Consider the following 19,489-nt stretch of genomic DNA (forward strand, 5'->3'; position numbering starts at 1 on the left):
GTTGCTTTTGTTGTTGGCCCTCATTTCGTGTACTGAAAAAACGATGCAAAAGAGAGTGATGTTTATAAACGCACCCATTCACTTCGCAACCTTTTTGACATTTTGCTCTATCAACATGTTGCCCGAGGCATTGTTTACAGAGGTTTTGTTGTCTCACAATATTCCAACGCATTGCTCGATCCATGCTAAGAAATTTTTGACACTTCGCAACATTGTTGCAATTCAGTTTGCAAACGCAACATTTCCTTTGCTGAGTAGCGTGAGAGTAAACAAAAGCTTTTTTGTTTTTACTGTCTGACGTTTGCATAACTTGATTTACATTTACACTGCTAGCAGAAATTCCGACGTCAAATATCCAATCTGAAAATGTAGCAAGATTTACATATTTGTTTTCTTTTAATAAACCTAATTTAAAGGTGCCCCACTTCAGCTGGAGAGTTGGGGGCAATTTCTCTATAAGCTCTTGCAATAGAGACGAGTTTTCTAATTCATTATATAAGCCGGATGCTTCTATAGTAGCTCTTAAGCCTTTAACATTCACAGCAAAAGAAGTGCAAGTTTCCAACTTATTTTGATTAATTGGTGACATTGCTTTTATTTTGTTTTTAATAGAGTTGATGATTTTCTGTGGTTGACCGTATAGCATTTTTAGTGTTGATATAGCATCAGGCACACATGCCGGGTGTATTAAGATATGTTGAACAGCATTGTACGCGTCTCCTGTTAGAGACTTTTGAAGTCTGATTAAGTTTTCAGCATCATTTAGCCCACAGACCGTTGTAGACCAGTCATACGTGGCACTGAAAATTGGCCACTCTTCCGGTCGTCCAGAGAATGTGGGCAATTCGCGTGGAACTGAGTGACGTGCGTTTATTTGTTGCAAAGTCAAGTTGTTATGGTTATTATTATTAATCGGTGCAGTTTCTGTAAGTTGTGGGAACGTCATGTTTGACACACGTGGTGGAGGTGCAAAATTCTGTGGCCCTATTAACGAAGAGGGAATATGTAACGTCGTCGAGTTATATCGAGAAGTGTTGAAGGCAAAATTTGCGCGGCCGTTTGTTGTCGCTGCATTTTCTTGTGTTCTACCTTGTTCGAACATTGTGCATTCCGCCCGCATAGGGTAAGTGTTAGGGCATGTTTGATCGCCTATAATAGGTTCCGCGTGCCGGTTGAAATTCATGGTCGCGTTTTGAATGTACGTAGCCTGTGTATTGTAATTCCGAGTATTGCTAGTGACGTTTGCTCTTCTATAATCAGCAGTTTGTGAGTTTATGTGATTACGTGCGATGTTATTTCCATTGGCTGTTGGCGCATTTACAGAATTTAGTGCATCTTCAGCGGCTGCTGGCGCATTCGCAACACCAAGCGTTGTAGATTCCTTTGGTGCAGCATTCACCGAATTTATCCATTCTTGAACTGCACTTGCTTTCATTGAACCCGAATCGTTACTCTATTCATCTACGTCATTTTCTAATAGCTTATACTTCCTGGCAACGAAGTCTAGTTTTATTTGTTCTTCCTCAGCGAGTCTTCGTAACTCAAGTGACCTTCGACGCGCTTGAGTATTTGCAGAGGCACACGAGGCGAAGCTTAATGGACATTTGTTCGTCGACATTGTGTTAAGTTGCTGCTTTTGCTGGTCTTCGGGAGGATGTGGTTTTGGGTGGCTGGATGATTGACCCTGTAAACTAGAATGGCTCATTTTGTACTTACTGCGAGGTAGAGTATAGATATTGTAATTTTGCTTTCGATCGATTGCTATAATTGATTTCCGGCACCAAGTTAGTCCGGCGATTGGTCCGTATAAATTGTTGATAATTAAAAAAGAATTTTAATTAAATGTAAGCGGAGAAATTTATTCTGCGTATGGTCTGCCGATCTTCGTCGATTTTGAACTCAAATCAGGACTGGATATACCAGGAGTGACATAAAGAGTTCAAATTCCTGGAGGAAATTGGAATTTCTCATGTTAACAGAATATGATTAAAGTTTGGATAAGTATACATAGTTTTTTAGTGAAGGAAGACAGACAATTTTACTTGTGATTTATACTAAGTTATCTTAACTCGGACACTGTTCAGATTGCAATGATTAAACTCAAATTTCACATGTGATAACTTAATTTCGAAAAATGTGTATAAGTCCGTGTGAGTACGGAAATCGACGAAGATCGTATGTACTAAAGAATAATAACAATAGATAATTTCAGTGTTGAATAACTATTAGAAGCTAAATGTATTATGTGGCGGTAACATGCTTATTTATTAAACTCTCTGAATATGCAATAATTTATGAACATGTCATCATCTGCGGTGACTTTAATATTGATATCCTTAATAATGATTCCCGCAGTAAAAACCTTTTAAGTAACTTTCAGGCAAATGATCTGTGCATTGTGAACACATTCGCGACCCGTTTTTCTCCAAATAGCAAGGCAAGTTTACTCGATTTAATATGTGTTAACGATGCCAATAACATAAATCATATTGACCAATTCCCCATGGATGTTATTTCTGACCAAATAATGTTATTTTTATCGTATGATCTGAAATTCAACGTAAAAGAGCCCGACTTTGAATTGACCTATAGGAACTATAATGCTGTAAACCTAGATAAGCTAAGTAATGAGGTTGCTTTTCTTGACTGGAATGGATGCTTTTCCTTCTCTAAGTTAGACGAAAAGTTGGAATATTTTAATAGCCTTGTCAAAGATATGTTCCTCTAAAAACCGTTAAAATCCAAGTTCATAAAAAACCATGGTTCTCAAATGAAATTCTGAAGATTTTAAGAAAGCGTGAGAAAGCTTACAGAGAATGGAAGCAATTTCCATATGAAAACAAATGGGAAGCCTATCGTCTTCTGCGCAATCAAGCTACCTTATGTATCCGGAATGCTAAGGTGGCATATTTGAATAATAAATTTAATGCAAATTTGCCTCCAAAAATGCTATGGAAGAATCTTCGTACTGTTGGAGTAGCCAAAAAAGATAATATTCAATGCAAATTTGAGCCTAATGTCATGAACTCACACTTCCTGAATGGTAATATAAGCGATAACCGTGTAAATTATAATGATGATCATAACACCAGTTATGAACACAGTAAGATGGGTAGTATAGGCAGAAGAACAAATATTGATATTGATGTTTTTGACTTCTCAGTTGTAACCGAAAGTGATGTCTTGGATGCTATATTTGAGGTTAAGTCTAACGCCGATGGAGTTGATGGCATCAGTATACGATTTATTAAACTTATACTTCCATTTGTTATAGCTTCACTAACACATATTTTTAACTTTTCAATTATGTCCGGTGGGTTTCCAAGTCAATGGAAAATAGCTAATGTTATCCCTATTCCTAAAGTTAAGTCTCCATGTTCTTCCAAAGAATTTAGACCAATTAGCCTGTTGCCAGCATTGTCTAAGTTTTATGAGAAGCTATTAGCTAAGCAGATAATTGATTATATATATAAGAATGACTTACTATCTGAGGACCAGTCGGGATTCAGGAGAGGACATGGTTGCGCTACTGCCATGCTTAAGATTCTTGAAGACATACGCCCTGCCTATGACCGTAATGAGCTTACAGTACTTGTACTTTTAGATTTCTCATCAGCTTTTGACACAGTTGACTTCAGAATACTTCTTCATAAGCTGGAAATAAACTATAACTTCAGCTCTTATGCTATAAAGCTAATCAAAAACTACCTCACAGCTCGATTTCAGCAAGTTCAATGCGGTTATAATGTCTGAAACTTAAAGCTTATAACATCTGGTGCCCCACAAGGATCTATTTTGAGTCCAATATTGTTTACACTTTTTATTAACGACATAGTTCCTTGTTGCCAAAATGCCAAAATACATCTCTACGCGGACGACACACAAATATACTTGTCACGCCCTATTGGGCTTATCGAAGACTTGTTCGTCAGGCTGAATAAAGACTTATAACGCATAGGAAATTGGGCTCACAGAAATAAGTTATATATGAATGCAACGAAATCTAAGGTGTTAGCAAGGTCAAGCGCAACATGTGACTTGAACAGCCTTCCTGAAGTTATACTTAATGAAGACAAAATATTATTCCATGACGTGGTCCCCAATTTAGGCTTCAGAATTAACTCTAAATTAACTTGTGTGGACCATGTTAACCTTATGGTCGGTAATATATATAATACCCTTCGAAATTTGTACAGAACTGCCTATTTACTACCACGTGAAACAAAAATGAAGCTGGTCAAATCTCTTATAATTCCTCAAATTTCTTATGGGGAACTTATATACGGTAATCTTGATTCGTCTTCAAATAATAAATTGCAGCTTGCTTTAAACAATGCTGCCCGTTTCGTTTTTTCTAAAAAGAAATTTGATCATATATCTTCATATGCCGTACAAATTCTCGGAAGTAATGTTAATAACTTCTTAAAACTTAGAAATCTATGCTTCTTGCATAAGCTACTTCATTCCAAAAATCCCTCTTACTTATTTGAAAAACTAAATTTGTGTCAATCCACTCGGACCCTAAATCTATTGGTCCCTAAGTTTAAATATACAACATCCTCAAAACTGTTCTTTGTCAGTACAATCTGTCTATGGAACTCACTTCCCTCCAAAACAAAAACTATTAAAAAAGCAGGATGTTTCAAACTAGCAGCATTTTCTTTTCTTAACTCTTAAGTTACTCTAAATCTTTAAAGTTTAAAGTGAATGTTTGATAATATATACTATTGAAAATTTTTATGTCTTTAACTTTTCTGTTTTTATATATGCTTTGTTATATCTTTAGATGAACAAGTAAATTTCTTTTTGTAACATTAAGGTATGTATAATTACTTAATCGGATTTATGTACTGCCTAAAAGACGTAAGTCTTCCTGGTACAAACACTTAATAAATAAATAAATAAAAAAATAAATATGTACAGTCACTCACATAAATAAGTAGACACCCTTTTTGCACAATTCTTACAATTTTAGCTTTCGCAAATTTATTTTAACTAATTTCCATAAGAAAATTTGACACGATCTATAACAAAAACTAAATTATATTTAAAAAATGCTTGAAAAATTCTACGAATTTTCATAAAAAGTTTTAATTTTTTTCCGAATTTTTAGAATTTTTTAGAGTATTGAGATTTGTAGTCCATTCAATTTAAGTACAACAAAGTAGATAATATTCTTAAGTCCTTTACATTTTTTTGGATCTATTTCACTTATTCACATGAGTTACTGTATATGAAATAAGCAAATGTACGCATATGAAGTAAAATTTTGGAAAAAAATAAAAAAAAAGAACATATGGCTGAAAAAATTACGTAGTTGTAATAAATGACTGAAAAAATGAAATGAATGAAACGGAAAATCTCATAAAATAATTTTGTCCAGCTAGCTTGTTCTACACGAAACACTGTGCGACGTGAAAATACTCGTCGATCGTTTCATTCGGCCTCTGCTTCCTCTCCGTCAATTCCCTTAGAACCGCGAAATCAGTTTGTTTCGACGCAAACTGACACCGGAGTGCATGTTGTAGGGTTGGCCAATCGTTTCTACCATGGGACCGGATATAGAACCAGTACCACTCACGCGCCTCGCCACCCAGTAGTTTGTGAAAGTCGCGTATGACCTCGCCCCATTGTTCTTTTAGATATTCTAACTTAAAAATAAAATCTTCTGTCGTCATAGTGTCACGATTCCCATGGGAGCAAATGCCCCACTTCTCGATGTTAAGATATGGTCTAACGAGCTCCCTGTTTTCGCGTGCTACTGTTGCACGATGTTCTGTAGAGATAGCCGCGGGTGCACCTGCATCCTCAATTGGTTGTCGGGGAATTGGTCGAGGGTCGTGGCGAGTGAAGGCATGTGTTGCCGTATACGATGTGGGCCTATTATTGCTTCTCATTGTTTGAGCGTTGGTTGGGTTCTCCTGTATCGCAAGCCCATTTCTAGAACACCTGGCATCATAGGATTCCATACTGGAGTTATGTCTCCTTCTTTTATTTTTATTACGCGACCCATTACTCGCTATTCCTGCATCTTTGTCTCGTGCCGTTCTAACCAAATCCGGTATGATATCGCGCATTTCATTGACAATAGCGGTTTTTGCCTCCGCCATCATCTCCCTCAAAATTGGTTCCATATCTTCCCGAATATCACGCGAATTTGAATTTACTTTCTTTACTTTCTTAATTTCACTGTATATGTATGGGGAGGTTCAGATGACTCGAGAGCAACAAAAAAAAAAAAACTCGGTTTCTGTGAGGAATCCCAGGAGCAACAGTTACGTTCCGGTGAGGATGTATAGAATTGTATATGCTACCAAAAAAGGATATCAAAATGAAAAGATCGTAATTATGGGCTCGTTATGCAGCACAAGCTTTACATGCCTAAATGCTTGTGGCCATAACATTTTAAAATCTGAATTCGCAGCTACTTATTTCATAACTTAAAAAAAGGGACTTACAATTCTCCTGATTGTAACGCAAAAAAAATTATGTAGATGGTGTTGCATTTAAAAAAAAAAATGCAAAAAAAAAATCAATTGAAAAATTTACTTAGATGCGAATGGTCTGACCTTCTTGGTTTGGCTATGTCATCTCTGTGCTATTGATAGGATTTACCCATGTGATTCCATCCTTCCGTATCGGTGCGATTGGGTTCCTGACACTAACACCAATTCCCAGTCACCAATTTGGACTGATGGGCACACAGAGGCAGACCCGTTTAGTTGGATGATTGTGTATCTGGTGACTTTACCTTTAGCTTGAAATATTTATTTTGAGAGAGTGAGGTTTGATCCTATTCGCCGGATTATATGGTTAAAATCCACGGAATGTTTGCTCATTAGTGGGCGCCAGTTTCAAGCTAAGGCGCAGGTGTTGTACCCTATGGTTTAGTTTAGGTGTTAAAAATATAGGTATATACTAAATTTCCTACTTCCGGTTGTGTGTCATATACTACATGATACCATTTTTCGTTTAATTAGGCGCCATAATTAATAATTGTACCGTACACCTTGAAAGTGCATGCGCCCCTATGCGCGATCAATGTGGATTTGCCCTCAGCTAGCTCAGTTTAAAGGCGGGATCCTCAACCCTTTTGCTACATTGATGCGAGGCGGATGTTACAATCATCATTTTCATACGCCTTCATACATCCCACCAGAAGTCCACCCTGCCTCGGATCGCTCGTTTATTTCGGAGTTCAGCAGGTCCCCTTTCTTACCTTTGCTCCTCGCGATTCCACACTACCTACCCTTTTGCCATCATCCCCATCCCCAACCGATTAAATCTGCAAACCATATTCCAATTTCTTTTCATGCTTCAAACAAGTATTTTAATACAACAAGAAACATACTTAACAGATTTACCTCTTTACAATTATAAATTACACAGACATTTATATTTAATCTCGAATGCCTACGCATAACACATATGTATAAGTGGATTTGACAATCTTTGTGCATATATATATATTATTTTAAAATTTCTTCAACGGATTCTCTTTAAGTGATTTATTCATCATGAGTTCTGTCAAAGCAAGAAAAATTACACCATACATAAAAAATTTTTATATAAAATATCATAATTTTCTCTTTTCTTCTGTGTCAGCACAAAAAAAAAACCAAACCCTTCGCCTGGCTCAAGATGAGCATTACTTTTAATGAAACATCCAAATCCTACAGCCTACCTAAAAGAGCTCTCTTCGGTGGAAAACGATATTTGGGGCAGCTGGATATTTCAGAAATCAGGAAACTATTGCGGTCTTGGCACCCTAGTATGGTGATTTCGTGTACCCGACTATCACCAATTTCATATCAAATACCAAAAATTACAAAATCAATTGATACTATTAAATCTTAAAAGAGACTGCTTTCATTTGCTTGTTGGGTTACATTAACCAAAAGCTTTTTTACAAGAATTTTGCTGTCTTCACCTCACGTGGTTTTAGAGGCACTGTTGTACGCCTGCATGCTGATGAAAAGTGATTGTGGTAGGTTTCCGAAAAAATTTCCCTGGCGCAGACCAAAAGCTTTTGTTTATTGACGGGGTGGTGTTCAACTAACAGACAGAAATTATATTGTACACTGGTTACAAAAAGGCTGGTGCTTTTGCGCCCGTTTGGCGTTCATGCACCTCGCGTAGTCTTCGAGGGTGCAATTGACTCATTAATATGTGAAGAAACCCAACAAACACATCCAAGTTTATTCTCGAACGTAAGTTATCACCTTACGCGGTATTTGAGGTGAAGTTGAGGAATTTTGAACAACCTTCTAACCGCACTTCCACGTATATGTAATACATGTAAGTTATCTCACCTGTAATCCCAATACTAACTAATGGCGCACCCTTTAATCACGTTGCCAGGCATGCGATCATATTGTTCGACTTACTAACTTCGCTGACGCAGCACACGCGCAACCAACGATCAGGTCGAAATTATTGAAATCATGGGAATTGCAATACACGCGCAAGCGTTCAACTTGCGAAATGTGGGAACTGCAACCGCAGCATAAATAGTTATCAGTAATAGGTTAGCTAATAAGTTAATTTGGATGTTTATTTCAATTAAGTTTGGGACGTGCAAGTGGCACGTAATAAATTGTGATTTATTGAAATTGAAGTTGTTCGTGTTTACTTTTAAATCAGTATCGGCGAACAGTGGGTTCGCCGCACCTTTAATTTTTTATATCTCTCAGGACACGAGAGATTAACTGGCGCCCGAGCAGTGCGGTGCAGGAAAACAAAAAGACACAAGAATCAACTAAACACCCTTACAGTGAAGATACGAAACAAAGAATTTTTTTTTTTATTCGAGAAACCAAAACAGATACAAGAATCAACTAATAATCCTTACAGTGAAAATAAGAATCAAGAAAACAAAAAGTAGACAAGCATCAGCAAAACTTACCGAGCTCAAATGAATTGGTGGTTGTAAGTAACAAATCGTAAGCCTCATTGTATATCTTTTCATTCCAGCATGAATCCAGAAAAGATGAAAAACTCCTTAACGGAAATGAATGACGCCATTAATGCCATTCTCGCCCAACTTAGAAGGTTCGAAGAGCATTAGATGTGTTCATTAGAGGCCTAAATTGTGACCTCCCCACTCGGCTACTAGTGCAAAACCCAAATCGTCACCCGAGGCCTACTCGGCATGCCTCACTTTCATGAACGTCGACCGCAGGAATGCCATATATCGACAGCCCCGCCCAAATAGGTATTTCAATAACAACTCCCAATCGATAGCCCCTCGGTATTATGTAAACCCAAATTATAATGACGCCGGTCAGGTTAGGGCAGCTCCAAGTCAACCAGGGGCATTTAAAAATTTCTCAGTTATACACCAAGGCCGGGCAGGACCAAACTGCAACTACCCGTACTCCGGTCAAATAAGAAATAGCAATCAGACTACGCAAAATTGGCGTAGCAACTCCACCCCTTCAGGATTTATAAGACAAACCCTAGTCCTTCCCGCCAAACCAGAATATCTAAAATACCGGCGAAATACAGAACTTTAACAATTTAAAAGGGGGCACATGTTTCGGGAAGGTTTTTAAGCCAATCAGGCAGGGGGCCAAGCAAACAACAGAAGTTGTTTCACTTAATACCAGTGGATGAGGAAGCAGGAGAAGACACTACGATCGAACACGGTCAGGAGCAAGGTGATGACGATCAACTAAATTTTACGGCAGGGGCCTCGTGTCCGGCGTACCATACTTAGAGTATGCCACTCCACATCAGGGAACTCTAGAATTCTTGGTATACATGGGGGATAACAAGAATTACATTAGCGAACGAGTTGCACAAAATTCCACACCGGTGAAAAAACCATTCACAATCATTTCGGCGGAGGAATATTAAAATACATAGAAAAGTTCGTGGACATTTTTTTACGTTTGTGGGAAAGGACATCTCCACTACATTCTTTAACCTTCCAGGGCTAAAGTCCTTTGATGGAATCCTTGGAGACGATACGCTGACAGAAGTCAGGGCAGTTCTTGAGGGGGAATTGAACATATTGATATTAAAACCAAACACAGTAATATCTCTTAAGCGCAAAACGGCATATGTTAATAGTATCTACACGGACCTCCCTATCGATCCTAACATTTTAGAGCCTACAAAAGAGGAACTCCGTAGAATCCTTAGCAAGGAAGAAAATATGTTTGGCCAAGTTGATAGGAGCATAAGAGGGCTCACCGCAATGCCACTGAAAATAGTAGATTTTAGAGCGGTATTATTTCCCGAGAATGCGTGCTCAAATTAGGAAATGTGTACTGGCTTGTGAAACATGCAAGTTTAGTAAGTACGATAGACACCCTAATAAACCAGAGTTACAGGCTACACCAATCCCATCACAACCTTGCGAGATCCTTCACATAGATATTTTTGAAACGAAAATTTTTTGAGTTTTATTGACAAATTTTCAAAATTCGCAAAGCTTTTGCACGTTAGGAATAAAGGAACTCTGCACCTTAAACACAAAATTGTGAAGCTTCTACACTATTTTACAACTCCAAAAATTTTAGTCAGTGATAGTGAACGGGGATTGATTAGCCCAATAATACAGAACTTATTGGAATCATTGGGAATTCAGCTTTACCGCACTCCATTTAAGAGAAGTGAGGTAAATGGCCAAATTGAGAGATTCCACTCCACGTTATTAAAAATTTATAGATGCCTAAAGGCGGAAATCTCTGATCTCATGACTAAAGGACTCGTTAATATATCAGTAGATCGCTATAGTAATTCAGTTACCTCTGTTACGAACAGGAAACCTTCGGAAATACTTTTTATTCTCTCAGAAGCTTCGAACTATCAGGGACTCCTTGACAAAAGCAGGAAAATTAATAGATACATAAAAACACTATTAAAATAGAAACAGATGGCTCAGGTTGAGAGACATAATAGGAGAAGGACCATACAGAAGCGTTATGACAAAAATGATGTTATATACGTTAAGGATAAGCAAAAAAAGGAGAAACAAAAACAGATTTATAAAAAGAAAGAAAGAAGAAGAAAATGAACAACAATATCTTTTTTCTACATTTAATTTTTTCCTAACTAAACAAACTAACGAGTGTAACTATTCTTGTAACACCTCAATACTAGCACACTAACAAAAATAAGAAAGCGACAAAGTGAAAAGCTCTAAGAATTTTGCATGTTAACAAAAAATAAGAGCGAAACTAACTTTTGTAAACCTACCTACATACTTAAATATTTAAAAATAATCTATAAGTAGTAAAAACAATTTTTGCTAACTCAATAACAAAAACTTATAATCATAGAATCTAATGATTACTAACCTACTAACAACATTAAATTAGGAATAACGTTTTAAAGAAACAGAAATATATTTTGTAAACCTCTACTAACACATTTAACCAAATAGAAAACATAGTCTTTACATACTTAAATAGTCAACAAGTGACAGGAAAAAATGTTGGCTAACCCAATAACAATAACCTACATTCATAGAATCGAATGATTACTAACCCACTAACAACATTAAATTAGATATAACATTTGGCGTTGCAAATTCCCACTGCTGGCATCGGCCATCAGCGGATTCCATATTTTCAATTACAAGGCACCAATCGCAACAATCCAGGACGGAATCGGGTGAATCATCGGTGGGTGATTTAAGCTGGTACACCGCGTCAACCTCCAGCAATATTTCACAGTTTTGATGCAAATGCAGTACTTACAAACGGCATACTACTCATCTACGTCTTCTCAATGCCCAAAGTTACGCGTTACAAATATAACCTCCTAATTACTCGCGCCGGAATCTACGAAGGAAACCTTGACCTGCGTGACCTAGAATTCAGCAGGATGCTCGTCAATCAAAAAGTAACATACTGATTGACGAAGGATTGTTTAATGATCAGCTCAACCACAGTATGTAAATCAGTATCCTTGATCAAAATGGAGGAAAGCGACTGTTTGCCACTACTGCAAAAACAAGGAGAAGCTAGATGTCAATTTAAGAGGCGGAATGACACGCCATTTTTATTTCTAACTACCAAGGCATAATCAGGAGTAATAATGGTTCAAAGGTAATAAATGCGAGGCGGTTACAACGCATGCCCTGCCATCTGTACTATCTAAAGTAAAGAATCATACCACGAAGATAAACTTGGAATATATTCACGACATCACGATGAAGAATGTAAAGTATCTAGGGTATGTTAACGAAAAGATCAATTTTTCCCTCATTACAGAAGCCATTTCAATCCCCCCAACACTATTCGTTGCCAGCCTGCTATATAGATGCTACACCAAAAGACTAGATCTTCCATCGGTTCAAATTCCTACACATTGGACGGGAAACATCAGCGTTAACAAAATCGTTAAAGGAAAATCCACACCCGAACAATATTGCCTAGATAAAAGCCTACCAGTTACAGTGATCAGGACCAATATAACATCAGGATGCCGAAACCACTCACTGCAAAATTTTACCCCTTTCACGATTTTCAACTTTTGATCTTCAAGACGCAGATCTTTAAAGGGGGAGGAGTTATCTCACCTGTAATCCAAATACTAACTAATGGCGCACCCTTTAATCACGTTGCCAGGAATGTGATAATATTATTCCACTTACTAACTTTGCTGACGCAGCACCAGCGCAACCAACAATCGGGTCAGGTATCGAAATTATTGAAATCATGGGAATTGCAATATAAGCAATTCCTGTCTACACGCGCAAGCATTCGACTTGCGAAATGTGGGAACTGCAACCGCGGCATAAATAGTTAGCAGTAATAGGTTAGCTAATAAGTTAATTTGGATGTTTAGTTCAGTTAATTTTGGGACGTGCAAGTGGCACGTAATAAATTGTGATTAATTGAAATTTAATTGTTCGCTTTTACTTTTAAATCAGTATTGGCGAACAATGCGTTCGCCGCACCTTTAATTTTTTATATCTCTCAGGACATAAATTATATTTCTTTCACTTTTATTGCAAAACAAAAATATGTACAATTGTTATTCGAACAACTGCATATCATAAATAAGTATACCCCAAGTACAAAAATGAATACCAGCAAAGAAAAATAATGGCCTTCGATCCCAAATAGAGAATAGCCTTTGCGATGATGTAGAGAATTAACGTTAAAGATTTGAGGAAGGAATTTGATCTCAAGGGCATATCGAGTCGACATTAAACTAAATTGTTTTTGGGGAATTTAGTAACCCCGGCAACTAATAAAATTATCAAAAAAAAAATCTTACCAAACAAAAAATTTTTACCGGAAGAAAATTATGAAACGTTTGCCTGGGGCTTGCAGAAAGACATTAGAAATTTAGTGACAACTTACCCCAATAAAAATTCTAGGTACATGAACCGCCAAAAGGCGCAAAAAAGAAGGGAAAATAGGTCTAAAAAAAAATTAAATCCACCGACTTACCAAGGTTTAACTGCTGTCCCTGCGTACAACTGCTATTCCACATCCATCATGCGCGTTAGCCAAAAACTATGTAGTTTTCGTGTCGCCTGGAATGCTAGGCCTTTGGCCTTGAAAATTGCTTTTTTCCGGACGAACGCGGGGTTCTTTATGGGCGTTTTGCCCCGCCGCATATAAATTTTGAACACCAAAAAAAAAAAAAAAAACTCTACGATTTTGTCCTTACTGGATCTCGCGCCAGGGATATATGTATATATATATAGAAGTTAATACAAACGTTTACGCGATCCTGCGCACAGTCGACATACTGCACTTTAAAGACACAGCTATTATATTCTTTTAATGGTAACTAACCCCTTTATATGGGCAATAGCTAAACAGCAACACCGTTTCTAGTTGCCGTTTCTTTTGTTTTACTTCCAGCCAACAGCGACCATGTCTCCCTATATCCATCCTTTTCCTAAGCCCTAGCCCACCGTACCTACATTTCGTCATATGACAACCTTCTCACATAGAGCTTTTAACTTACCTGTGGCGAGAAAATTGTCGCTGTCATTTGTTTTGACATTTCACGGCGCAGACCGGCATTAAAAGAAAAGAATCCCCACATAAAATCTATAAGATAATAATGCACAATGCGACCATTAATGCTGCAAAGTAATGAGCGTTCCATAACTCAAATCAAACCCAATCGTGAGGCCGATCTACCATTTTCATGCTCAAAAGATCAAAAGCCAGATGTTTCGCACTCGCCAAATGACGAACGTCTTTGTGCTTACGATGGGCATCAGGGAGCGGCATGGTGCCCAGATGTTGATTGGACTACGACGAAACCTATATCGGGCGCAGGCGATATGACAACAAAACACGGGATGCAGAACATGGCGTTGCAATTGCACCCCTACCTACAAAGTCGGCGGCGCGAACATGCGGCTTCAGTCGCTCTGGCAAACAAGCGGCCCACTCCACGGATAAAGATATGGGACAAAATCCGGAACGGTTCGCGATTGATGCACGCACAGCAGATGAAAGCACTGCCGAGGAAAGCCCATTGCTACGTATGCCAATGCTGGCATCTACAATCACATCTATGCTGTGGGGATGAAACAATAATCATAGGGCACGAAAATGGCCAAATTTCTGTTTGGGATATACGGGAGGGTGGTCGTAAGATTAATTCAGTGAATGATCATACGGCTGTTAAAAACGATATGCAGATAAATAAAGATGGTATTCTGTTTGTTACTGCATCCAATGATGCAGCAGCGACGCTATTTGACTCGGAATCACTGATGTGTCTGAAGACCTATAAGACAGAATGGCCTGTAAACTCGGCTGCAATCAACTCAATTATGGACCATGTTTTCTTGGGTGGTGGACAAGACGCCATGGAGGTGACAACAACATCAACCTGGTGTTTTTCCATGACGGCCACCCCACCCAATGCATCACGAGCGGTCCAAGGTAGCGTATATCTTGAAGACGCCCAAACGTGGGGAACACCCTGACAAAGGAAACAGAAGATATATGTAATTTTATTTCGTATTATTGCCGATATAAAACATTTCAAAAAATTTATAATTTACACATATACATTTATAAAATTCATACATATCTAAGAGCCCAGATGGTTGTAATCAAAGTGAGAGAACGTTTTATTAAAATACAAAGCAAAAACTGCAAAACTATGTGATAAAGAATCCTCAACTCCACTACATATCCATATGATGATCTTAATATTAAATTTGATCGAAATCGGTATGCTCTATTATATGACATGTATTTGAAATTTCAACAAAGTTACTATGGACGCACTCCCCAAGCACTTTTATCGCCTGATCAATTTGTTCAACATGCTCCAATAATTGTTTTAGATGTTATGAAACTTCACACACACACAAGTATATTACGCATTGCTAACCACGCCAAAATATGGAAAAAAAATTTAAATAAAAAATTAAAAAATTTTAAATAAAAATTGTTTTTATTTATTTGAAAAAGGTTTATTTGATAAAAAAAATTAAGTATTTACATTGAAACAAGTTTCCCATGGATGGATGTGGCCATCGGCATGTATTATGTAGTTTGTTGATATTCTCACATGTATATATATATGGGAACAGCATGTGCACACACACAAACTTACAATCCAATAAAATGTCAAACAAAATGTTCAATAATGGAAAGACATAAGTTTAATATTAAGATAACCTTTAGTTAATCATGAAATATGGGCCAGCAGGCCAGCATGTACACACACACAAACTTACAATCAGGCCCGTTGTGCAGACGAGAAAAAAAGGGGGGGGGGGGGGGGGAGGTGCGGAACTACAACTGCTCATGGACTCCTTTTTGTAGACGAGAAAAAAGGGGGTTGGGGGTTGGGCGGTACTACAGTTGTCCAACTGCTACTTTTTGTAAACGAGAAAAAAGAGGGGTTGGGGGAATTGGGGAGCAGTATCTCGATTAGAAATCTATGGGACTTTTTAAAAACGTTCGGGTGAAGTCTAGGACTCATTAGAAATATGAGGGAACATTTAAAAATTTTCGGCCCTTTAAAAGTGTAGGGCCCCCCTTTTAACGATCCTCTCCTGAACGGCTAAGCTCTGCTAAAAGCAAAAAGCTCTACGCTTTTTCTTATACATCAGCCAGAACACAAACCGGAAGAACGGGTGCGACACCTAGCGGAATCGTTTGCTGTATATATATGTGTGTCGGTGTGTATATACTTTTCCTTTCACCATTTGAGCTAGAATTGCCATTTCCCTACTACTTAAATCATTTCTCCCTATTGAAATGAATTCACAATGGGCGGCGCAGGTGAAGAAAAACCACAATCCCTCCTACCCCAAGCACCAAGGAAAACAAGAGCGAAATCTCAGAGTGACGAAAGCAAGCAGCGACCTTTAATAAAAAATTCATGTTTTAAGCCACAAGATTAGAGAAATTTCGCGACAAGTGGTGGAACATCGGAAACTGGCCACACGGAGGCTGGTCTCAAGACGAATCTGGAGCAACTAAACAAACACATGGCTTTGGTGAACATGGCGAATGAAAACCTTCAGATGAGCAACATTGAAAAGAAAATAAGGATATTACGAATAAATGAGATCCTCAGTATGAGGCCAGCCCCAGAAGAAGCTAGCACAACCATCCCGACTCCGTTGGCAACGATCCCCCCTTCTAATCAACCCAATTATTTAAAGGTACCTGCATATGACACAGAGGTCTTCTACGAAGCATATGAAGACTGGTCGACATTTAGGGACATGTTCACAGCTGTGTACATTAGTCACCCCAAATTCTCTCATGCCCAAAAACTTTACTATTTGAGACAAAAAACCCGTGGTAAAGCAGCCATCCTTATTAAAAATTACCCTCTTATGACCAAAGTTTTGAGCTTGCGTGGAAAGCATTAAAGCATCGATATTAAAACCGCAGAATTCTCGCCGACAACCAACTCAAGTCCTTTTTTAATATCCAACCCGTAACCAGGGAAAATGGTGAACGCATACAATATGTGCAAACCACAACCAATAATAGTCTCTCGACCCTTAAGGAAAACGGGGTATCCACAGCTAATTTGGACCAGATGCTAGTATATCTCTAATCCTCCAAATTGGCAGACGAAACCTTAGCGTTAAGGGAGGAATCCCTCAACTCTCGTAAGGAATTACCTCTGTGGTCCGAATTGGGCCAGTTCCTGACTACTCGGTATGAACGACTCACTACTTACAGGCCAAATATACAAAAGCAAAGTCAACCGAATTTCAGTCCACGCTCTTCAACACCTGGCAATCACTCGTTTCAGCAAAGAAACAAAAACAACTCTTTCCACACCCAGTCAAGGAGATAGGCCTCTTGCAAATTAAGCAACAGCAATCACTCCCTGATGTATTGCGTCAAATTTAAAGTGCTAACATCTCAAGAAAGAAATAAATTCGTAAGTGAAAATCACTATTTCCAGAACTGTTTGGCCCATTCCCACGCAGGAAACCAGTGTCGTAGTAGTTTCACCTGCGTTTACTGTGAAAAACGACATTACTCCCTCCTTCATTATCCAGCCAACCAGCAAACGCAGGCCAACGCCAAAACTAAGAAAAACTTAGTGTCATCTCATCTGATCATCGATGACGAGATCCCATGTACCTCACAATAAGCCGCATCGATGAACCAAACAGCCCCTCAAAACACCACCGAGAATGTCCTCTCACATTTTGCAAATAGTTGAGAGAGAACCTTGCTCCCAACAGCAAACATTCCCATCCTACATAAAGGAGAAACCTCTAATATTCGCGCTCTTCTTCACCAAGGATCTGAAAAAACTTTTGTAACCTCTAGAGTACAAAAGCTCCTTGATCTGCCCGTTCAAAAGTCCAATTAAGAAATATTGGGCGTGGGAGGACGAACAGTCCAGAAAGCCGATAAGATGTGCTCTATCACCATATGTTCTACAGATTTATCGAGAAAGATCGCGACTCACGCGATTATACTCCCACAATTAACACAGTTCTTGCCAACGTTTAGAGTGCGCCACCTAGATCTCAAAGAGTATGCGTCAATCCCTTTAGCTGACCCGAACTGTTTCGCCCCTGCAAAAATCGACATGGTTATAGGTAGCGATATTCTCCCTCAAATCCTTGTTCCGGGCCTCATAACCAAAGTAGGTAAAAGCTTAATAGCCCATAACACTATCTTCAGGTGGATATTAAGCGGCCACCTCACGGAACATATCTCAACATTTTCGACTCAATTAGCCGAAGTCCGGACAGACTCTCTCCAAGACCTCCTCAAAAGGTTTTGAGAACAAGAGGAAGTACCATCGGCATCGACCCTCAAAGGCGATGACATAAGATGCGAAGAATTCTATAGAAATACTGACTTTAGTAGAGATGATGACCGTTATGTAGTAAAACTCCCATTTAAAGCTACGTTCCCTGAATTAGTAGCTTTAGGGCATTCCCGGCCTTCAACCCAACAACAGTACCTCAGTATTGAATGCAGCCTTAAGAAGAAAGCAGAACTCCAAACTACTTGCTCAAAAGTCTTTGCAGAATATATTACGCTTGGACATATGGAACATATGAAACATTTTTCAATTTACTTGCCCCATCACGCCGTAATCAAACCTGATAATAAAAATAAATAAAAAAAAAAGTAGTTTCAAGTTAAAACAGTTACTTTTGGTCTCAACTGTGTCCCAATTTAGCGATTCGCACCCTTCAGCAACTTACAGATGACTGCAAATCTGAACTCCACCTTGCTAGCAACGCCATCCTGCGAGAAACTTACGTGGATGACATCCTCTCAGGCGAACATAACATACAGTCCACTATCGAAACGATGCAGCAGCTAATCGAAGCACTGAAGTCAGCAGGTTTTCCCCTCAAAAAAATCACCGCAAATCTCCCACAGATAATGGAAACTATTCCGGAATCTGATCTACTAGACGCCAATTTCCTTAAATTTCATCACTCGAGCTCCACAAAGACGCTTGGAGTTAGATGGAATGCCCTCAGGGACACATTTTCATATTCGTATGATCCCGTTTCCGACGTCAGTTCTGCCACCAAAAGACTTATTCTCTCATCTGTCGCGAAAATTTTCGACCTGGCAGGATGGCTATCGCCTATAATGATCGTAGCAAAAACTCTCCTTCAAGAGCGTTGGATGGAAGGAACTGACTGGTACGAACAAGTCAAACCCGAATCATTCCTCAAGTGGAAGACATTCACGAAAATCTCTTAACCATTGGAGACGTACAAATCCCACGTTGGGTTATATTCACTCCCGGTGTACCTACGCAGATATATGGATTCCCCGACGCCTCTGAAAAGGCCTATTGCGCCTGCGTATAACCAAGTGTTCAACACAGCAATAACTCCTTTTCATCTCACCTGTTAGTAACAAAAATTAAAGTAGCACCCATCCAAACGGTAAGCCTCCCTAGGTTAGAGCCCTGCGGAGCAGTTCTCCTCTTAAAATTAGTTAAGCACATTAGGACGTCACTTCAGCTGACTGAGAGTAGCTTGTTCATGTGGACAGAAAACTATCGAGGAGAGTTGTGGCTTGGCTTGAAA

At 38.7% G+C, this 19,489-nt stretch overlaps 1 protein-coding gene and 1 pseudogene across 2 annotated transcripts in view; both read left to right on the forward strand.

Moving 5' to 3' along the window:
- LOC137235468 (uncharacterized) overlaps positions 1–19,489 on the forward strand; it is a 718,941-nt gene that overhangs the window by 289,557 nt on the left and 409,895 nt on the right. The gene's annotated exons all lie outside the window — the stretch shown is intronic.
- On the forward strand, positions 13,858–14,917 carry LOC137234958 (eukaryotic translation initiation factor 3 subunit I-like; annotated as a pseudogene).

Source organism: Eurosta solidaginis, chromosome X (genome assembly GCF_040869045.1).
Source record: "Eurosta solidaginis isolate ZX-2024a chromosome X, ASM4086904v1, whole genome shotgun sequence".
NCBI classification, from domain to species: domain Eukaryota; kingdom Metazoa; phylum Arthropoda; class Insecta; order Diptera; family Tephritidae; genus Eurosta; species Eurosta solidaginis.